Raw genomic sequence first — 20,859 nt, forward strand, 5'->3', positions numbered from 1 at the left:
TAATGATGTGCAGACAGGCTGCAATTTGTGCAGTATGCCTACAAATATAAAATATTTTATAAATTATAAATAAATATTTTATTAATTGGCTTTGAGGATTAGAGAGAGAAGAATGCTACCTCTATATTCCAATGACAAAACTTTCAGCAAAAATATTTAGTGGAACAGTGTAGGTTAACGTGAACATTTTCAATGAAAAACTGACATTCCTGCGGGGACTCCTGCAAGGATTTTTTAAACATGTCAAAAGTTAATAACGTATACATGGTATTGCAGGGAGGTGAAGACACTTGATATGGCCTTTTAGTTTCATGAATTTCCAATTGGTTCTGATTGAGTTTGGATGGGGATTAGCCTGTCATTGCTGGGATATAATGATGCTGAACATTCCTAGCAGTTTTCCAATTGGAATGCTGCTGGACAGCCCAAATCTTTATAAATCCAGCTGAAGTCGCCATCTATCGCAAGTGAGGCCAGTTCAAAAAACTGGGTGGTGTTAAGGGTGAAACAGAGGTGTCTGAAGTCAGCCAGGCCCCCTCATGCTGTAAATATGGTGAAAGTATTGAGTATTGCTCAAAGAAAGTAGGCTGCACAAGGAGCCAAGGAGTTGACACAATCTCCAGTGTCCACATTGTAGCTGGCTGTCCATCCTTTCTAAGCGAATGATCATGATTTTGTTACATTGAAAGATCATCACTGTTCAATGCTGCTAAATACATTATATCGTCACTTTGATGTGTTATATATTGCTTCAGCATCCATTCCATCAGCAGAGTGAATTTCAGTGGAAGGGTACGCACCTTGATTAAATTATACAGCAGATTTAACATTACCAACCATGGATAAGTTTCTAGATTATTTATTTGTCATGCATCCCTTCAAACCCACGTGGAAGTTGTTCTTTTAGCTGGCTTCAAACCATCCAGTATTGCAAGATCTTTGTGATGCATGATCTGCAAGGCTAATATTTAACTGTTACTGTTAGTTACTGTTCTGCTCTATCAAAAGAAATCCTACTTTTCCTGATTTCATTTTCCTTCCTCGGTAACTGAATAAGACCCTCTGCCTTTTTTGTGGACTGACTTGGTTGCAAGAGGTAGAGGAGCGGCTATGGGATTGTTTTGCGTCAGTGAACTGGGCTGTTCACAAGGACTCATTTGTGGATCTGAATGAATACACAATGGCTGTCATGGATTTACTAAAACAGTTGTAGAGGAGTGTGTCTTCACAAAATCATTCAGAGTCTTCCCCAGCCAGAAGCCATAGATGAACCATGAGATCCACAATCTGCTGAGGACCAGATCATAGGCATTCAAGTCTGGTGCCCAAGGAAGATACAAGAGATCCAGCTACAAACTCTGGAAAACCATCTCATGAGCAAAGTGACAATTCTAGACTAAACTTGAATCAATAAAGGGTGCTCAACAGTTGTGGCAGGGCTTGAATGCTATCACCTCTTATAAAGTTAAATCAAGCAACAGTAGAGCTTCATTTCCAGGTGAGCTCAATGCCTTCTATGCCATGGAGGAAACTTCATGCACTCCCAGATCCCTCGATGGTCCTGTCATTTCAGTCTCTGAGGCCAACGTCTGAGCACCCCTCTGAAGGGTGAACCCATGAAAATCATCTGGCCCAGACGTGCTACCTGGCCAAGTACTAAAGAGCTGTCTCTGATCTACTGGCTGGAGTGGTCAATGAGCTCTTTAATCTCTCGCTTCGGCAGTCTGAGGTACCAATCTGCATCAAACAGTCTTCACTTCACTGCCTAAGAAGAAAGTGGTAACCTGCTTTAATGACTACCATCCATTAGCACTTAGATCCACAGTGGCAAAGTGTCTTGTGAGGCTGGTGATGAAGCATATCAACTCCTGTCTGGGAAACAACTTGGATCCACTCCAATTTGCTTACCAGAGCAACAAATGCCATCTCATTGTGTCTTTACTCAACCCTGGGATATCTGGACAGCAAAGGTGTATACATCAGGATGCTCTTTAGTGACTACAGCTCAGCATTCAATATCATCATCCCCTCAACACTAATCAATAAGCTGCAAGATCTTGGCCTTAATACCTCCTTGTGCAATTGGATCCTCAATTTTTTCCACTTGCAGACACCAGTCAATTGGGACTGGCAATAACATCTCCACCATAATCTCCAACAGCACAAGGCTGTGTGTTTAGCTCTTCTTGCTCTACGCACTTCACACTTATGATTGTGAGGCTAAGCACAGCTCCAATGCCATATACAAGTTTGCTGATGACACCACTGTTGTAGGTCGAATCAAAGGTGGTAATAAATCAGGATATAGGAGGGAAATTGAAAATCTGGCTGAGTGGTGCCATAACAACAAACTCTTATTCAATGTCAGCAATACCAAGGAGCTGAGTATTGACTTTAGAAGGAAGCTAGAGGTCTGTGAGACATTCCTCATTGGAGGATCATGGATGGACAGGAAAATCAACCTTAAGTTCCGCGGTGTTATTATTTTGGTGGAGCTCTCCTGGACCCAGTAATTACAAAGAAAGCATGGCAGTGCCTCTACTTCCTTAGGAGTTTGCGAAGGTTTGGCATGACATCTAAGACTTTGCCACCTTCTATAGATGTGTAGTGGAGAGAGTACTGACTGGTTACATCACAGCCTGATGCGGAAACAACAATGCCCTTGAGTGGAACAGCCTAAAAATGTAGTGGATACAACCCAGTCCATCATGGATAAAGCCTTCCCCGCCATTGAGCACATCTACATGAAGTGTTGTTGCAGGGATGCACTATACATCAGCAACACCTTCAAGTTTTGTTTTAAATCATCATATGTGACACAGTGAGTAATCCTCAAAACACGAGAGGCACCGTTGCAGGGATTCTGATCTAGACGTGAATCTACTGTTCTCTGCAGCTATTAAAGTTATGTTTCACTCTGTGACAAACCGTCACAGACTGTTCTGAAAAGATCTCACACTGTGTAAGGCCATCCTTGAGGTGTGGGAAGGCTAGATCGGTTTCCTGTGTTCACTTTATATTGCCAAGTTCCAAGTAAACTGAACTCAAAATCTGCTAGATTGATTTGTTCTTATCAGTAAAGCCATGTTCTAATGGCTTCATTGATGGCGACCTGCTGACTCCCTCCAGCATTTTGGGTGTGCTGCTCTAAGCCGGATTGTGGTTAATACTTGCTCCTCGCATTACACTATATGTGTCACAGTGGGAGGGCTGGGAGTGAGGGTGGACCCTAATGCAAGACACAAAAACACTATGTGAGGTAAACTAAATTGAGTCTATTGTTTGTTACAAGGAGAACAAAGCAGGAGCAGGAATAGCGTACTGGACAAGGACTCAGGCCTTGGACTAGGCTGGGACTAAGGGTCTGGGCTAGGACTCAGAATCACGGGCCGCCGGGCCCAGGACTTGAGACTTGGAGCCGCCGGGGCCAGGACCTGATAGATGTTTACTCCGGACATAAAAGTTTCATTAATGTAACCATGTCTCAATGGGGTGCTGGGAACGGACCCAAATGCAGACACAGACACTGAAGTACAAGGACAGGACTTGACCAGAGTAGGGACATGACAGAATTCAGGCAAGGAGCAGGGACAAGAACGCAGAGTTGGGCTAGGGAAGGCAGGACCAGGACTAGGAATCATGGACTAGGAGACAAGGCTTGGACTCTGAGCCCGAGACTGGACAAGGACCCAGAACCTGGGTCTTGCCTCGGGCTCAGACCCCAGAACCAGGCAAGGACATGACATGGCTTGAGGCTGTTGTCTTGGGTCTTGAGCTTGACTGCGGGATCCTCGAGGCTTGGGTTCTTGGGTCTTGAGCTTGGCTGCGGGATCCTTGAGGCTTGGGTTCTTGGGTCTTGAGCTTGGCTGCGGGATCCTCGAGGCCTGGGTTCTTGGGTCTTGAGCTTGGCTGCGGGATCCTCGAAGCCTGGGTTCTTGGGTCTTGAGCTTGGCTTGGGATCCTCGAGGCTTGGGTTCTTGGAGCCTGGCTGCGGGATCATCGAGGCTAAGGTTCTTGGAGCTTGGCTGCGGGATTGTCGTCTTGAAATGCGAAGGCTGATAACTCGGAGGCTGGAGCTGAGAGACAGACTGGGAACTGAACATCAACATAGAGCTGGGATTTATCCTTCGACATGCCAGAACTCATCTTTAACACAACATTAACATGAGACAGGACAGAACATAGACATAGAGCCGGGACTTATCCTACGACAAGCCAGGACTCAACTTCATCTCCACACTAAGGTGGGACAGGTCCACCTGTTGGGTAATGGCAGGATGGCCAGACTTACCCAACAGAGGCAAAGGCAAGACAAGACATGACTACCCCCCCCCCCCCCCCACCAAGGGCAACAGCAAGATGGCCTGACTTACCCCACGGAGGTGAGGACAAGACAAGACATGACCCCCCGCGGGGCAACAGCAGAACAGCCTGACTTACCCCACGGAGGCAAGGACAAGAAGAGACAAACACCAAAGAATGACAGAGAGTTCCACCTTTGCTCCAGGAAGCTCCAAGTCTCAGTTCGGCCAGCAACCTCAGCTTGCTACAGAAACAGCCAGATCCCTACCTAGCTCAGAGTGTCTGGCAGCCATTCAGCTGGCCCGGGAAACAGCCAAATCCATACCACAAAGACTACTCCAATGAGTGGCAACAAGGCTCCATGAAGCAGTGGTCCTCCAACCAGGCCTAGAGATCACAAATGGTTTCACTAGCCTTCCATCAGCAGGTTGCTCCAAGGGGGACTGACAAGACAAACCAGCAGTCCACACTCAATCTCAAGGCTGCAAGCCTAAGGATGGGAATCAGGTGCCTTTGATTTAGTCAAACAAGGGACAGCTGGAAGACCCAGAGTCCTGAGTCCACGGACCGGACTGTGAACCGGAATGGGGACTTCACGGACTGGACCATGACAAACCATGAAACATTACATTAACACGAGGAATTCTGCAGATGCTGGAAATTCAAGCAACACACATCAAAGTTGCTGGTGAAAGCAGCAGGCCAGGCAGCATCTGTAGGAAGAGGTACAAGTTGACGTTTCAGGCCGAGACCCTTCGTCAGGACGTTACATTACATTATCTTGACATATTATACTGCACCTATGTTTAAAATGTTCCTCCAAGGTTTTCCAAGAAGACTGTAAAGACTAATTGATGACAAATAAACCAAGATAAAGACCATTGTAGTTTAATTGCCATTCACTGACAGATGTCCAAGGTTACACATATTTTAGATGATAAATTAGATTTTGATGTGTATTTTCCAGGTGCAGAATGGGCACAAGAGGTAATATTAGGGACTATTGTTCTGATCCAAAGTACATCTGGCAAAGAGGCTCTATTGTTTAGGAAGGTAATTGAGTCAGAAAGTTTTACTCCATAGAAACACAGAGCTACAGCCAACTGTGCCTCTGCTGACAATCGTATCTAATTACTTGCTTCAATTCCATATGCCTCTGTGCTTTACTTCTTCATGTACCTGCCCAGATGCCTCTTAAATGTTGTTATTGCTCCTGCCACCTCCACGTCCTTGGTAGTTTATTCCAGATACCAACTACTTTGTGTGAAAAATTAACTCCTCAGATTCACTCCTCCCTCTCACCTTAAATCAAGGGCTTTTTTTTTTAATGCCATGGACCTCTTTGGCAGACCAGTAAAGCCGATGGACCCCTTCACAGAATAATTGATGAAGGTAGAGCAGTGGATGTAGTGTATGTGGATTTCAGTAAGGCATTTGATAAGGTTCCCCATGCCAGGCTCCTTCAGAAAGTAAGGAGGAATGGGATCCAAGGAGACCTTGCTTTGTGGATCCAGAGCTGGCTTGCCCACAGAAGGCAAAGGGTGGTTGTAGATTGTTTGTATTCTGCATGGAGGTCGGTGACCAGTGGTGTTCCGCAGGGATCAGTTCTGGGACCCCTCCTCTTTGTGATGGTTATAAATGACCTGGATGAAGAAGTAGAAGGGTGGGTTAGTAAGTTTGCTGATGACACAAAGGTTGGGGGTGTTGTGGTTAGTCTGGAGGGTTGTCAGAGGTTACACCGGGACATCTATAGGACGCAGAACCGGGCTGGGAAGTGGCAGATTGACTTCATCCCAGATAAGTGTAAAGTGGTTCATTTTGGTAGGTCAAGTTTGAAGACAGAATATAATATTAATGGTAAGACTCTTGGCAGTGAGGAGGATTTGAGAGATCTTAGGGTCTGTGTCCATAGGACACTCAAAGCTGCTACGCAGGTTGACAGTGTTGTTAAGAAGGCGTATGGTATGTTGGGATTCATCAACATGAGACTGAGTTCACGAGCCGTGAGGTAACGTTACAGCTATAGAATACCTTGGTCAGACCCCATTTGGAGTACTGTGCTCAGTCCTGGTCACCTCTCTACAGGAAAGATGTGGATACTACAGAGAGAGTGCAGAGGAGATTTACAAGGATGTTGCCTAGATTGGAGGGCATACCTTATGAGACTAGATTGAGTGAACTTGGCCTTTTCTCCTGGGAGCAACAGAGGATGAGTGGTGACCTGATAGAGGTGTATAAGATAGTGAGAGGCATTGATCGTGTGGATAGCCAGAGGCTTTACCCCAGGGCTGAAATGGCTAACAGGAGGGGGCATAGTTTTAAGGTGCTTGTAAGTAGGTATAGAGGAGATGTCAGGGGCAAGTTTTCCGCACAGAGTGGTGCACTGGAATGCACTGCCAGCGATGGTGGTGGAGGCGGATACAATAGGGTCTTAGACAGGTACATGGAGAGAAAAATAGAAGGCTACGTCGTTGAGCAATTCTAGGCAGTTTCTAGAGTAAATTACATGGTTGGCACAACATTGTGGGTCAAAGGGCCTGTAATGTGCTGTAGATTTCTATGGTCCATGCTCTATGTAAAAGGGTATTAATGTTTCTACCTTCCTTGCAGATATTTTTAATGTACTGGACAACCACATGGGCATCAGGATACGATAACAAATGATCCCAAGGCACCATTTGTATCAAATAATAATGGGGGGAGGTGGAACAAGATCAGAAAGCAATATCTGAGAACCAAGACAAACAAAATAAATAATATTTATGTTTTGTAGATGATTGCTCACCTGTACAGGATGGTGAGAAGACACCCAAATGTGGGATATATCTGAGGGTAAAAGAATACATTTACAAAGGTGAAAGCTCATATCAAGTATCACGGAGGGAACAATAGTTTTTTTTAGGCCCATTTACTGAACAGCCCTTAGTTAATGATGTCCATGGTAAGTTTACAGTTCTGTGGGATCACACTCAAGTGAATGTGAGTTGGAGCAGTGATTCATTCAAAATACCTATTGAGGTGGTTTGATTATTAACTGTACATAAGATAACATTGTTTTAAGGTGCTTGGAAGTAGGTACCGAGGCGACGCCAGGGCTAAGTTTTTCGCACAGAATGGTGGGTGTGTGGAATGCACTGCTGGCGGTGGTGGTGGTGGAAGAGTATACAATAGGGTCTTTTAAGAGACTCTTAGATAGGTGCATGGAGCTTAGAAAAATAGAGGGCCATGCGATAAGGAAATTCTAGCCAGTTTATAGAGAAGGTTACATGGATGGCAAAGATGGTGGGATGAAGGGCCTGTAATGTGCTGTAAATTTCTATGTTCTAAGTATATCAAATAAAATGCATAGGATTACAAATGAAACTAATTATATTGAAATACGGTCATCAAAATTTGTGATATAGTAATATATGGGCTTCTTTATTAATGCAGTAAGTAACAAAATTATACATTAAAAATATATGCAAGTTACGATTAAATTTTATTTTCTAACGACATATCAGTATGAAGTTGTTGTTGCTCCGCTTGAATAAGAACATTATAAGAACAAGTGGGGTTGTCTTTGACAAAAGCAACACGCGTCATGTCGGACATCCAATCGATTTTGATTTTTTGTTTTAACGTTACAAGTGTTGAAAATCCTGACTCGCAAAGATATGCTGTTGCAGATAGAATTAAAGTTTCCATAGCTCACTTTTCCAGGTGAAGATAGGCTTCCCTCAAGGAACATCAGAATTATCCAAGGCTTTTAGAGTTAAACTCCAAATGAAGTAAGTTTTGTGTCCTAAGATCAATGAGTTCATCTTTGGCTATTTCAACACCTTTGATACAGTTTATATCAGAAAGAAAAGGACTGTGGATCCGTGGTTCAACTTTAATATCATCAAGATGGAAATAACTTTCAAAAGAGTTCTGAAGTGTTCCCAGATGTCTCTCTTCAAAGAAATTGACAGAGAATTTTGTATCTCAACTCAATCTTGGTAAAGTCAAGTCAAGTTTATTGTCATTTAACTATATACATGTATATAACATATATAACCATATAATGTATATAGAAATGAGACAACATTTCTCCAAACCAGGGTGTAAAGTACAGTAACACACATAACACACAATAACTTATGAGGGTAAGGATAAAATCTACAGATGAATTACACATAAAAAACAAACGAAAGTGCACGAATATTAAATATTGTTAGGTACAGAAGAGAATACGATGCAGTGGGGAGTTCAGAAGCCTAATGACCTGGGGGATAAAATTGTTTCTTATCCTGACCATTCTTGTCTTTATGCGTCGTAGTCTCCTGCTTGATGGTAGAAAAGTCAAAGGATGCACGATGGATTGGTGGTATCCTTAATAATACCAAGGGCCCTGGTAACACAGCACTCCTGATAAATGTCCCCAATGGGGATGCAACGTCAGGTATTTCTCAATGGTGCTCCTGTAAAACACAGTTAAGATGGGTGGAGGGGTGTGGCGGGGAAGTCTCGCTTGCCTCAACCTTCTTAGGAAGTGGAGGCACTGCTGTGCCTTCTTGTATATCTGTATTTGCACAGTTTGGTTACAGTTTGCAATTCCTGATGTTTCTACTTTATAGTTACTGTTCTACAGATTTGTTACGTATGCCCATAGAGATAGATCTCGGGGTTGTATGTGGTGACATGTATGTACTCTGATAATATATTTTACTTTGAACTTTTCAAAGGGAGGTGATATTAAGGGACAAGGTGAGGTCATCTGTGATGTGAACTCCCAGGAACTTGGTGCACTTAAGTCTTTCTATGGAGGAGCCATGTATTTTCAGAGGAGGATGGCTCATCTGCACCTTCCTGAAGTCCACAATAATTTCATTTGTCTTCTCTACATTTGGGCCTAGGTTGTTTTTCCCACACCAATTCACCAGCCACTCCATTTCCTCTCTATACTCCGCCTCGTCATCATTCTTGGTAAGGCCAAACTATGGTTGTGTCATACGCAAACCTGACACAGTTTGTACTTGATCCTACGACACAGTCATGCATCAACAGCGGGCTGAGCACACTGCCTTGGGGAGCGTCAGTGCTCAGCATATTGGACAAGAGACATCTCTGCCAGCACAGACTGACTGTAGCCTTAATGTTAAGAAGTACTTCCTCCAGCATTTGTAAGTTTGCAAAGATGTTGCCTCTACTGTCTACTTCCATATCGGTAGTTTAGCCAAGAAAGCTTGTATTTTTTCAGTAGAATCTATAATGGTAACTTCAGGAGCTTGATTTGAAAGGTTTATTTCATTCGTGTGGTTAAAAATACCTGCAGGGAAGCCAATGCATGGATGCAATCCTTTTGTTTCAACCTGTTCCAAGAGTGGAGGTTCTTTCTCTTTCAAAAAAGTGAAACTTTTGTCCTCCATTCAAACAGCGCTTCAAGACTTATCCTCTTGTGTAGTAGAGAAGCACTTCATATCCTACATCTAATTCTCAGTGAAGTCCTTTATACAGAGTTCTGCTTTGAATAAATTAAATAACTTTTATGGCTGTTGACAAAACTTCAGTCAGGGTTGATGAAAGAGCCTTTGTTGTTACTCCATGTCTGTGTAAAAAACAATGAATGACAACAACATGAGGAGCTTCCTTTTACACTAAAGTAGCAAAACCAAATGCATTACCAAGCATCGCAGGTGCTTCATTTATGCAAAGTGTATGAAGATTTTCTTTCCAGGCAAAAAAAGACTTATTACCATTTCCAATGAATTCTTTGAAAACAACGAATGTAAACAAGGAGCTGGCTACATTGAGAGATGTCTGTAGTTTTATCCACTTGCATACTGAATGGGAAATGCGAAAGGGAATATCAAGTATTCTAGAAGGAATCATATTATTTGATAAGGGAACAGCTTCCATTTTTAAAAATTATGTTCCAGTCCATAAACCAGCTCGACCATTTCCAGTGCAAGTGGCTTTACTAAAGTCCCTCCAATAGGTGTGGGCCTTCTTTTGTTCGGCAATACGGTAAGCAACATTAAAGGATTCTTCCAGAAAAAGTTTTTGCAAAATGGCAAATCCAAGTTTCGGAAGTTTTCCAACTTCTTCCAATTGAGTTTTCTTCATACAAAAAAAAATTTGCATTTTTGGGATGGACAGACTTGAGGTGCTTTTTCAGTTTTGCTGGTTTCACCTGTTCGCAAGACTTCTTCTGCACAAAAAACACTATGAAATTTGGCCAATGTTGCACATGGAGTCTCGTATGTCAAAGGGCTGCTGGCCTTACAGAGAGCTAAGAATTCTCATTTGAACTGTCCAGTTTTGCAAAACGATAACAAACAATAAAAATAAGTTAAACAACAGGAATTCTGCAGATGCTGGAAATTCAAGCAACACACATCAAAGTTGCTGGTGAACGCAGCAGGCCAGGCAGCATCTCTAGGAAGAGGTACAGTCGACGTTTCAGACTGAGACCCTTCATGGACCCCTGCCTTAAATCTATAGCCTCTAGTTTTAGACACCCCTATCATGGGAGACTGGTTGTGGGGTAAAAGGGGGTAAAGGATCCCTCTATTCCCTTTTGTATTTGTGTTCCATATTTATGATGTCTCAGCCAGGTGGAAAATCAGCAGAAAGGGCTACAGCTGAGAGTCACGAAGGAGATCCTGGGGATGGTGGGAAACAGTGTCACATATAGGAATAGTGGACTGACAATAGGAGGCTAGAAACATCACACAAGGTTATTTGGGTTGTCAATGAAGATTAATAGAATTGTTTTTTTCACCTCTTTACCCTCCACATTGCAAAACAGTGTGGGGAGACCACAGGTTTGCATTGACTTGGTTGGTGTGGCCATTTTTCAGCTAATCCTGGTACCTGTCTAAAGCAGGTTAGTTTGCTTGCATGTACATATAGGTTCTTGTGCTGATGTTGGGCAGAAATGCATGAAGCAGCTAAGGATACACAATGAATACAGATTTATAGATTTTTTTTACCTCTTGAGAAATAAGTCCTTTTGAAAATTAATGTTAATACTATTCCTAAAAGACATTGGTTGGGAAAATATGGTCTTCTTTTGGGATGCATGGTTGGAATCTTTTAACTTCAAGACTCTTGCTTAAAACTTAATTTTAATTCTCACCACTTCAGTTTGTTCTTGAGATCCACATGGAATGTTTATTCTGAGGTGCCAGACACTATTCCATTCAGCATTTATTGATTCACATTGCTTTTCAAAAACTTTTATGGAATCCTTCTTGATCATTTCAGATCATATCCTGGAGTGATCTCTATAAACTTCAGTAGGTCATGCTAAAATAATATGAGCTCAGCTTGCGGCAGAATCTTAACACTTACAGTAAAATTTAGTGATTAAAACACTGTGTAGGTATCATCATAATAAAAGCTTGCAGATGGTTTGTCATTCAATGTGCATACAAACACGTAAGGCATTATTAAATGTAGCCTTGGGCCCATGCGGTTATCAATTTCAAGCCAAAGCTACATTTTCATGTAATACGCCATAAGTTTTCACTGCTAATGTAATGGCTTTTTTTTGTAATGTTCACTGCTGAAGTAATGGTTTCTCTGTAGCAGCAATGTTTGGGTTATGTCTGGAGATAACAGGACTATGGGATGCGTGTTAGCCAATCAGGATTTTGTTGCCCTGTCTTGTGAATCCAGAAGCAGTTGATTTCACAGGCTTTTGCCAGAGAGAGGGAGAGGGGGAGAGAGATGAAGAGAGAAGATGTGAACGGAGAGATTTGGTGGACCGCCAGATGGGGTGGGCTTGGAACAAGGGTCCGAAGGGCAGCGACGATCGGAGAATGTCGATGGGGACCGATCAGCCTATGACTGAGATTCAACTTTGCGCACAGATTGTTCAATAACATTTAGGCCCTTTTTAAAAATTTTGTTTCTCTACTAACCATATAGTCAAAGTAAGAGTTATAAAGCTTAATCGTTTAATTGCATATTGTGTACTGTTTGTTATTTCGGGGTACTGATTTTTAACAGGGGACACATCACACAGCATCCACACAAAAGAAATTTCTTAAGTTTGGCCGGACAGGGGGTTATCACCCCTTATATTAAGCTGCTAGGTGAAGCGAGAGTTGCATTCATCCCAGGATTCTCAATTGCTCTGGAAGTACTGTCTCAAACCCCTGATCTCCACCACTAAGAAGGACAGAGCCATTATCATGATCTGTAAGTGACTTCTCTGATGCCACACACTGACCTGGAAATATTTTGCAACTCCATTATCACAGGATTCATAACTTGGAACTCCTAACCAACAGCTCTACCGGAATATGTTCATCCACAGGACTGCAGCAGTTCAAGAAGATTGCATATCATCAGCTATCATGAGTAACGTAATTCGGACGGGCAGTAAATGCCCTAATCAATTAGAAGGATTCGAACACAAAGGTATAATTGGAAATATTTGTAAATGATCTCTTTATCATTCATTAAGATCATGGGTAATGGTCTAACTCATCTCTATTTTATTTCCCTTTTCAAGATTCAAGATTATTTAATGTTATTTCCAGTACACAAGTGTACTGAGCTAGTTGCACAACATCCAAGGAAAGCTTTCTTTGTAAAGTAGGAGTGTACTGTACACATTACACTAGATATGGTCTGACCTAAGCCAGTACAATTTCCTCAAGACTTTCCTAGATCCTTTTGTTCTACCACACTCCTCAGTACCCTACTGTGTAAGACCTACCCTGACGTGGTCCTACTGAAGTGCAAAACCTCAAACCTGTCTGCTTTAAATTCCATTTTCCAGCCCATGTTTCCAGCTGATCCAAATCCCTCTGCAAGCCATGATAGCCTTCCTTGCTGTCCACTACACCCCCAATCTTGGTGCCATCCACAAATTTGCTGATCCAGTTGACCACATTATCATCTAGATCATTGATACAGATGACAAAGAACAATGGAACCAGCACCAATTCCTGCAGTACACCACTATTCACAGGCCTCCAGTCAGAGAGGCAACCATCTACTACCACTCCCTGGCTTCTCCCGCAAAGCCAATGCTTAATCCAATTTACTACCTCATCTTGAATGCCAAGTGACTGAAACTTTTTGACAAACCACCCATGTAGGACCTTGTCAAATGCCTTGCAAAAGTCCATGTAGACCATATCCTTCATAAAGTGCCTTCATCCGTTTTCCTGGGAACTTTCTCAAAAAACTCTGTAGGATTGGTTAAACATGACCCACCACACATAAAGTCATGCCCTTAATTTGTCCATGTCTGTCCAAATAATTATTTATCCACCCTGATTTGCCTCAAGGTAGCAAACATCTCCTCTTTTGTAATCTGTACAGGGTCCATGAAGTTGATGCCACTTTGCCTCACGTCTATAGACTCTGTGCTCATCTTTTGAGTAAACAAAAATGCAAAAGAATTATTTAAGATCTCCTCTATCTGTTTTGGCTCCACACATGAATTACCATTCTCATCTCAAAGAGGACCAATTTTGTCCCTTGAATTCCTTTTGCTCTTAACATATCTATAGAATCCCTTTGTCGTACCGGGGGAAGGGCACTGGGAGTGGACCCAAGTGCAAGACACAGACACTGAAGGACTAGGAACAGGAATAGGAGTGTCAGGAAAGCAAGGGAAGTGGGGAAGAAACGATATTGGACAAGACATAGGCCCTGGACGAGACTAGGATAAAGGGCCTGGGCTAGAACATGGACAAGAAACACGGAACCCGGACAGGGAACTAGGAACAAGGAGCCTGGATTAGTGACACGGAACTCTGGAACCAGAGCCTGGACAAGGACCCAGAATCTGGGTCTTGACTCGGAACTGGGACCCAGGTCTAGGCTAGGACTTGGGACTAGGATCTTGGCTAGGACAGGACGTGGCTACAGAACAGGACATGGAACTCCTGCACAGGTTGAGGCACATGGACAGGACGAGAACACAAAGCCTTGACTTGGACAGGACGAGGTTCTTGGACGTGGCTTTGACAGGACGAGGGAACTCCAGCACCGGGCTGGGTGAGGTACTCCTGTGCTGGGCGAGACACATGGACAGGACGGGAACATAAAGCCTTGACTTGGTCGAGGGAGAACAGGAATGCAGAGCGTTAGTCAAGGGAGAACAGGAACATGGAACACAGAGCCTGGACCCCTCCTTGGGAACAGGACGTAGGGCTGGGACTCATACAGAGAGACAGTTCTCAACACAAGGTAGCGGCAAATGGCCGGACCTACCTAGTGAAGGCGTGGACACAGAGACAGTTCCAAGCAACGATAGACAGTCCCTTATCTTGATAGAACAAGGTTCCAGTCTTGCTCCAGCAGGAGGAGAGGAGTCCAGCCACTGAAGCTTCTTCTACTTCTTCTATTTCCAGCTGTTTAGATGCATCTAGGCGTATTACAGCCCTCTGCAGGATGTATAATTAATTACAGAACTTCAAGGAACTCAAATTCTCGAATATAACCTAGTCTCATGTATAAACTGAATAATAAACTCTTCAATCAGATATTGATTCTCTTGATGGCCTAACAAAGATTTAATAGAAAACCAAAATACATTTAAGCCAGTTAGCCTCTTGAACAACATGCTTCTTTCAAGTTTGTATCGATTACAGCTCAGCAAAACATGCTGGACTGTCTCTGGACTACCACAGTCACATAATCCAGTGGGATGTTTTCCTATTATCTTTAAGTAATAGTTTAACTCCCCAACCTAAGTCATGTTATTCTCACCATATCTCTAAGACTTAAAAGGAAACAGTCGGAGACCTTTTTAATTAGTGGGTGACTAGAAAAATAATGCCTGCCCCTTAATTCATTTTTCCAATCCTCCTGCCACTTCTTCTCTATAGATTTTTTAATCCTACTTCTCAATTCTGCTCTGCCTAGGGGAATTCTTAATTTCTACTTGCCTGCTCTGCAAGGAAGACTTTGCAATGCCATGCAGAGTTTCATTTCCCTCCACCCAGCATGCCCATGTATCCATGAAAATCTAACTGCACAACCCATCTTCCCTACTCTAAACAGCACTAAGAGAATCTCAATAACTATGTCAGGACGAGCTTTTGATTTATTCCCTTTTAAAGTCTCTAAGGCAGCAGCAGAATCCGAACAGATGATATCCCTACGTGGTCGAGAGTCTTCTATCCACCATAAGGCCCAGAGGATTGCTAATAATTCTGTTGCAAAGACAAACACCATCTGAAACCCAGTGAGCAATCTTAACTCCAAGTTGAGACACATACATCCCAAATCTTGCCCTACTGCTCTCTGGGTCCACTGAGCCATCAGTAAAAATCTTCAGATAAGATCCCCATTTATTATTTAAATATTCATTTGTGATCAATATTGATAAAATTGCACTGCTTCCTTGAAGCTGAAAAAGGAGGAATAGGACTACTTCTGGTTCTGGAAAGAGCCAAAAAGGGACAGGTGGCAAGCAAATTTGGTTAACTAAGTCTTCCTCAGTCTGTTTCAATTTCACAGCCCAGTCATTAACCCCAAATCTAAAAATGGGTATCTTTTAATTTTACTTTGGCACTCCGACTTCCCCTGTAAAAGACATTTTGGTAGACAGCTGTGAATGAATCCATTTTGTTTTGCCCAATACTGCAGGCCCAATTGAATTTGTCTTAAATGCAGAGGCACTTCTCCCATCTCCACATATAATGCTGGGACTGATGTTGTTCTAAAAGCTCCACAACAGAGTCTAAGTGCTTTGGACTGCACAGTGTCTAGTTTTGCAAGCACTGCCATAGCAACAGAACCATAAGCAATACAACCATTATCTATAACTAATCTAATCATAGCTAGATATATTAAGTACATAGTTTCCCGCCCTGCTCCCCAGTCACATACAGCAATACTTCTCATAACATTTAAAACTTTCTCACACTTTCCAGTTGTTTTATCTATATGAACCTTCCAAGTAAGTCTTTCATCAAACTAGACATCTAAAAACTTGAATACCTTGACTTTTTCTAGTGGAGAATCACAATTCACAATCAGGAATCTTTCTTCCAAAGTCAAAAATCATACATTTGGACTTAGGAGCAGAAATCCTGAAACCCCATTTATTGGCCCAGTTTTCAACTGATCTTAAAGCCTTTTGTACCTGCCTAAATACCTACTTGCTGTTTCGTCCTCTTTTTCAGATTGCACCATCATCTGCAAATAATGATTTGCCAAATCCTGTCCCTACCTGATCAAAGATATCATTTATCATGACATTAAAAAGCCACTGAAGCTGAACCAAGGAGCTATTTATGTAGTCAGCTCAAAATGTGCATCAGCTGCCTCAATTAGAGCACCCAACAGAAAAAGGGAAAACCAGAAAAACCAGAAAACCTGGAATAAGGCATTATGGACCCGACCATGAACCGGAATCTGGACTTTACGGACTGGACCATGACACCCTTAAGATTGTCCTTCACCTTGTTTGCTAGAGCAACTTCATGCCTTCTTTTAGCCCTCCTAATTTCTTTCTTAAGTGTTCTTTTACACTTCTTATACTCCATAAGCACCTGATTTGTTTCTACCTGCCTATACCTGCTATGTGCTTCCCTTTCTCTTTCAACCAGGCCCTCAAAATCTGTTAAAAAGTTCCCTACATTTGTTATCTTTACCTTTTATTCTGACTGGCACATACAAACTTTGTACTCTCAAAATTTCACTTTTGGAGGCCTCCCACTAACCAAGTGCACCTTTATCAGAGAGTAGCCTGTCCCAATCCACACTTGCCTGATCATTTCTGATACAGTCAAAATCAGCTTTACTCCAGTTTAGAATGTCCACCTCTGGACCAGACCTATCTTTTTGCTTATTTACTTTGAAACTAGTGGCACTGTGGTCACTAGATGCAACGTGTTTCCCTATACAAGCTTCTGTCAGCTGCTCTGTCTAATCCCCTGATAAAAAATCCAGTATCGCACACTCTTTCATTGGGACTTCTCTGTAATGATAAAGGAATATCTCCTGAACATAGTTGACTAACTATGTCTTTTACAGTATGGGAGTCCCCGTCAATACTGAAAGTTAAAATCACCTACTACAACAACCTTATGTTTTTTCAACAGTCTGTGATCTCTTTACAGATTTGTTCCCCTAAATCCCTAGACTATTTGGGCGATCTGTTATAAGGCCCCATTAACATGGTCATACCTTTCTTATTTCTCAGTTCCACCCATACCTCCTCACTAGATGAGTTCTCCAGTCTGTCCTAGCAGAGCACTGCCATGACATTGTCCCTGACTAGTAAGACCACCCTGCATCCTTTAACCCCTCGCACTCTGTCACATCTAAAACAATAGAACCCTGGAATACTGAGTTGCCAGTTCTGCCCCTCCTGCAACCAAGTCTCACTATGGCTTCAATTCCAGGCGTTGATCCATGCCCTGAGCTCATCTGCCTTTCATATGATACCTCTTGCATTGAAATATATGCAGCTCAGGACACTAGTTGCACCATGCTCAACCAATTGATTCCTGACTTTGGCTGAGGTCTTACTAATATCTGTCTCCACAACTTCTCCACCAATTGTTCTGGCACTCTAGTTCCCATCCCCCTCCAACTCTAATTTAAACCCCACTGTGCAGCATTAGCAAACCTTCCTGCTAGAATATTAGTCCCCATCTAGTTCAGATGCAAACTGTCCCTTCTGTACAAGTTCTATCCTCCCTGGAAGAGAGCCTAATGATCCAAAAATACGAAGCCCACCCTCCTACCCCAACTCCTTAGCCATGTGTTAAAACTGTATAATCTTCCTATTTCTGGCCTCACTAGCACGTAGCACGGGTTCAGTCTTGAGATTACAACCCTTGAACTAGGCATCTAGCTCCCTGAACTCCCTATGCAAAACCTCGTCACTCATTCCACCTCTGTTATTGGTACCTTCATGGACCATGAATTCTGGTTGTTCACCTTCCCACTGAGAATGCTGAGGATGATCCAAAATGTCCCAGACCCAGGCACCCCTAAGTAACAGATCCCCTTTCACCATAGTGTGCCTCTCTCCCCTCTTCCCTTCTGAGTCACAGAGGCAGACTCAGTGGCAGAGACCCGACCACTGTGACTTTTCTCTGCTAGTTCATGCCCCCAACAGTACCCAAAATGATACACCTGTTGTTAAAGCACAGAACATAGAACACAGAATAGTACAGCACATTACGGGCCCTTCGACCCACATGTTGTGCTAACCCTCAAACCCTGCCTCCCATATACCCCCCACCTTAAATTCCTCCATATACCTGTCTAGTAGTTTCTTAAACTTCACTAGTGTATCTGCCTCCACCACTGACTCAGGCAGTGAATTCTACGCACCAACCACTCTCTCTGAGTAAAAACCTTCCTCTAATATCCCCTTTGAACTTCCCACCCCTTACCTTAAAGCCATGTCCTCTTCTATTGAGCAGTGGTGTCCTGGGGAAGAGGCGCTGGCTATCCACTCTATCTATTCCTCTTAATATCTTGTACACCTCTATCATGTCTCCTCTCATCCTCCTTCTCTCCAGAGAGTAAAGCCCGAGCTCCCTTACTCTCTGATCATAATGCATACTCTCTAAACCAGGCAGCATTCTGGTAAATCTCCTTTGTACCCTTTCCAATGCTTCCACATCCTTCCTATAGTGAGGCGACCGGAACTGGACACAGTACTCCAAGTGTGGCCTAACCAGAGTTTTATAGAGCTGCATCATTACATCGCGGCTCTTAAACTCTATCCCTCGACTTATGAAAGCTAACACCTCATAAGCTTTCTTAACTACCCTATCTACCTGTGAGGCAACTTTCAGGGATCTGTGGACATGTACCCCCAGATCCCTCTGCTCCTCCACACTACCAAGTATCCTGCCATTTACTTTGTACTCTGCCTTGGAGTTTGAGGGGGACGGAGCTCTGACGGTTGAGGGGGATGGCCACAGAGGTACTCTGCACTGGCTCCTTAACCCCTTTCCCCTTCCTGACTGACTGTCACTAGTTTCCAGTATTTTGCATTTTGGGTGTATCTATCTCCCTATATGAACTATCGATCACCCCTTCAGCCTCCCGAATGAACTGGAGTTCATCCAGGTCCAACTCCAGCTCCTTAACGTAGATTGTTAGAAGCTGCATCTGGATGCACTTCCCGCAGTAGTAGTTGTCAATGCCATTGGATGCCCCCCTGCCTTCCCACATCCCACAAGAAGAGCATTCAAATATCCAGCTCAGCATCCCTACTGTCCTATCCGAGCAAATGTAAAGAAGAGAGGGGAAAATTCTCTACTTACAGCTTTTCTTTTCAGCTTTCTCCGACCGAAGCCTCTCTTCACTAAAGCCTCAAAATCATCACTCTAACTGTCACTCCAGCAATGGCCACTGTGACGATGGCTACTGTGCTTGCCCCTGCCTTCATTTAATTTGTCCCTGCTAATCAATCCCAAACACTGATTGGTTACTGGTCAGAGCTCCAAAAAACTGCCTTTGTCTACTCGGTCAGTGAATCTGTGTGAAATTCCCTCTGCTCAAGCTTCTGATCTCCGATTGGTAGCTAGTCAAAGCTCAAAGAAAAAATTGCTGCGAGTTGCTGCCTTTTTCTACTGTGTTAGCAAGCCTGAGCGAAATTCCCTCCTCTCAAGCTTCTGATCTTTCAACTGGTTGCTGCTCAAAGTTCCAAGTGGAAAATAATTTCCTTTTTTCTTATTTAATTGGAAAGCTTTTTAAATGTTTCAAGTGTTTCCTTATTTGTTTTTAAATATTTTAGCATTTTCATGTTTTAAGAGAAGTAACTTAACAGCATTTTTAATTTTAATAATGTTTTTGGAATTCTGGATGTTGGAATATTAATAAATATTCGATTTTCTTGACAGCTCCGAAAGCTAGTATACCATGCAGGACTTCATGACGTAGTCAGGTTATGGGGTCTACCAATTATGGTTCAAAATGACCTGCATTATGCCCGATCTCGACAATCATCTGGGAACTGCTTTGTTACTTGTGGTCATTCCTCTCCCTGACTCTCCTCTTTATGAAGCTGATTAAAACCCTGTCTCTTTTATAACATTTCTGTTCATTGTTCATATCTTAGCCCCAAACTTTAATTGGCAAGACATACATAAATCAACATGGGTTATTTTACTATGTTAATTGTGCCATTATTAAATCCAAGGAGCTGTTTTCTGTTGATTCTGGCTTTGAGTCAGTTTTTTGAAGTTCTAACAATAAAGAGGCTGGCTTTTCCAGGATCATTCCCCACAGGTATATTGAAGTGCCATATTTATTTGATTATGGTTGGTATAGAGATAACAGAAATGCACAGAATGAACTAGAATCTATCTTCTCACAATTGAAGGTAAGATATGCTGATACCATACTATGGTCCTAATAGGAAATGCCTAAAAGAAATATACCCAAGCTTCCAGTTAATTCTTTTGATGCAAATTTGTAGATTCTTCCAAAATTTAAAAAAGATCCTAAAGAAAGCATTTGGTTATTGTCTCATATTTCAGTTGTGTCTTATTGCCATTTCAATAAAAACTTTGCATGTCAGATGTCAGGGGTAAGTTTTTTTATGCAGAGAGTGGTGAGTGCATAGGATGGGCTGCCAGCAATGGTGATGGA

General features: G+C 42.7%; 1 long non-coding RNA gene across 3 annotated transcripts in view; it reads right to left on the reverse strand.

Annotated features, from left to right (window-relative positions):
* LOC140201893 (uncharacterized) overlaps positions 1 to 19,613 on the reverse strand; it is a 34,128-nt gene extending 14,515 nt beyond the window's left edge. Inside the window, exon 1 of one of the 3 annotated variants that reach the window (XR_011886977.1) lies at positions 19,530 to 19,613. This is a non-coding gene — a long non-coding RNA (uncharacterized lncRNA). Of the gene's footprint in view, positions 1 to 7,087; positions 7,131 to 14,502; positions 14,668 to 19,529 lie in introns of those variants that run through there. The other 2 variants (XR_011886978.1, XR_011886979.1) reach the window with 2 other exon arrangements.
* Between the last annotated feature and the right edge of the window lie 1,246 nt (positions 19,614 to 20,859).

This window comes from Mobula birostris, chromosome 1 (genome assembly GCF_030028105.1).
Source record: "Mobula birostris isolate sMobBir1 chromosome 1, sMobBir1.hap1, whole genome shotgun sequence".
NCBI lineage: Eukaryota > Metazoa > Chordata > Chondrichthyes > Myliobatiformes > Myliobatidae > Mobula > Mobula birostris.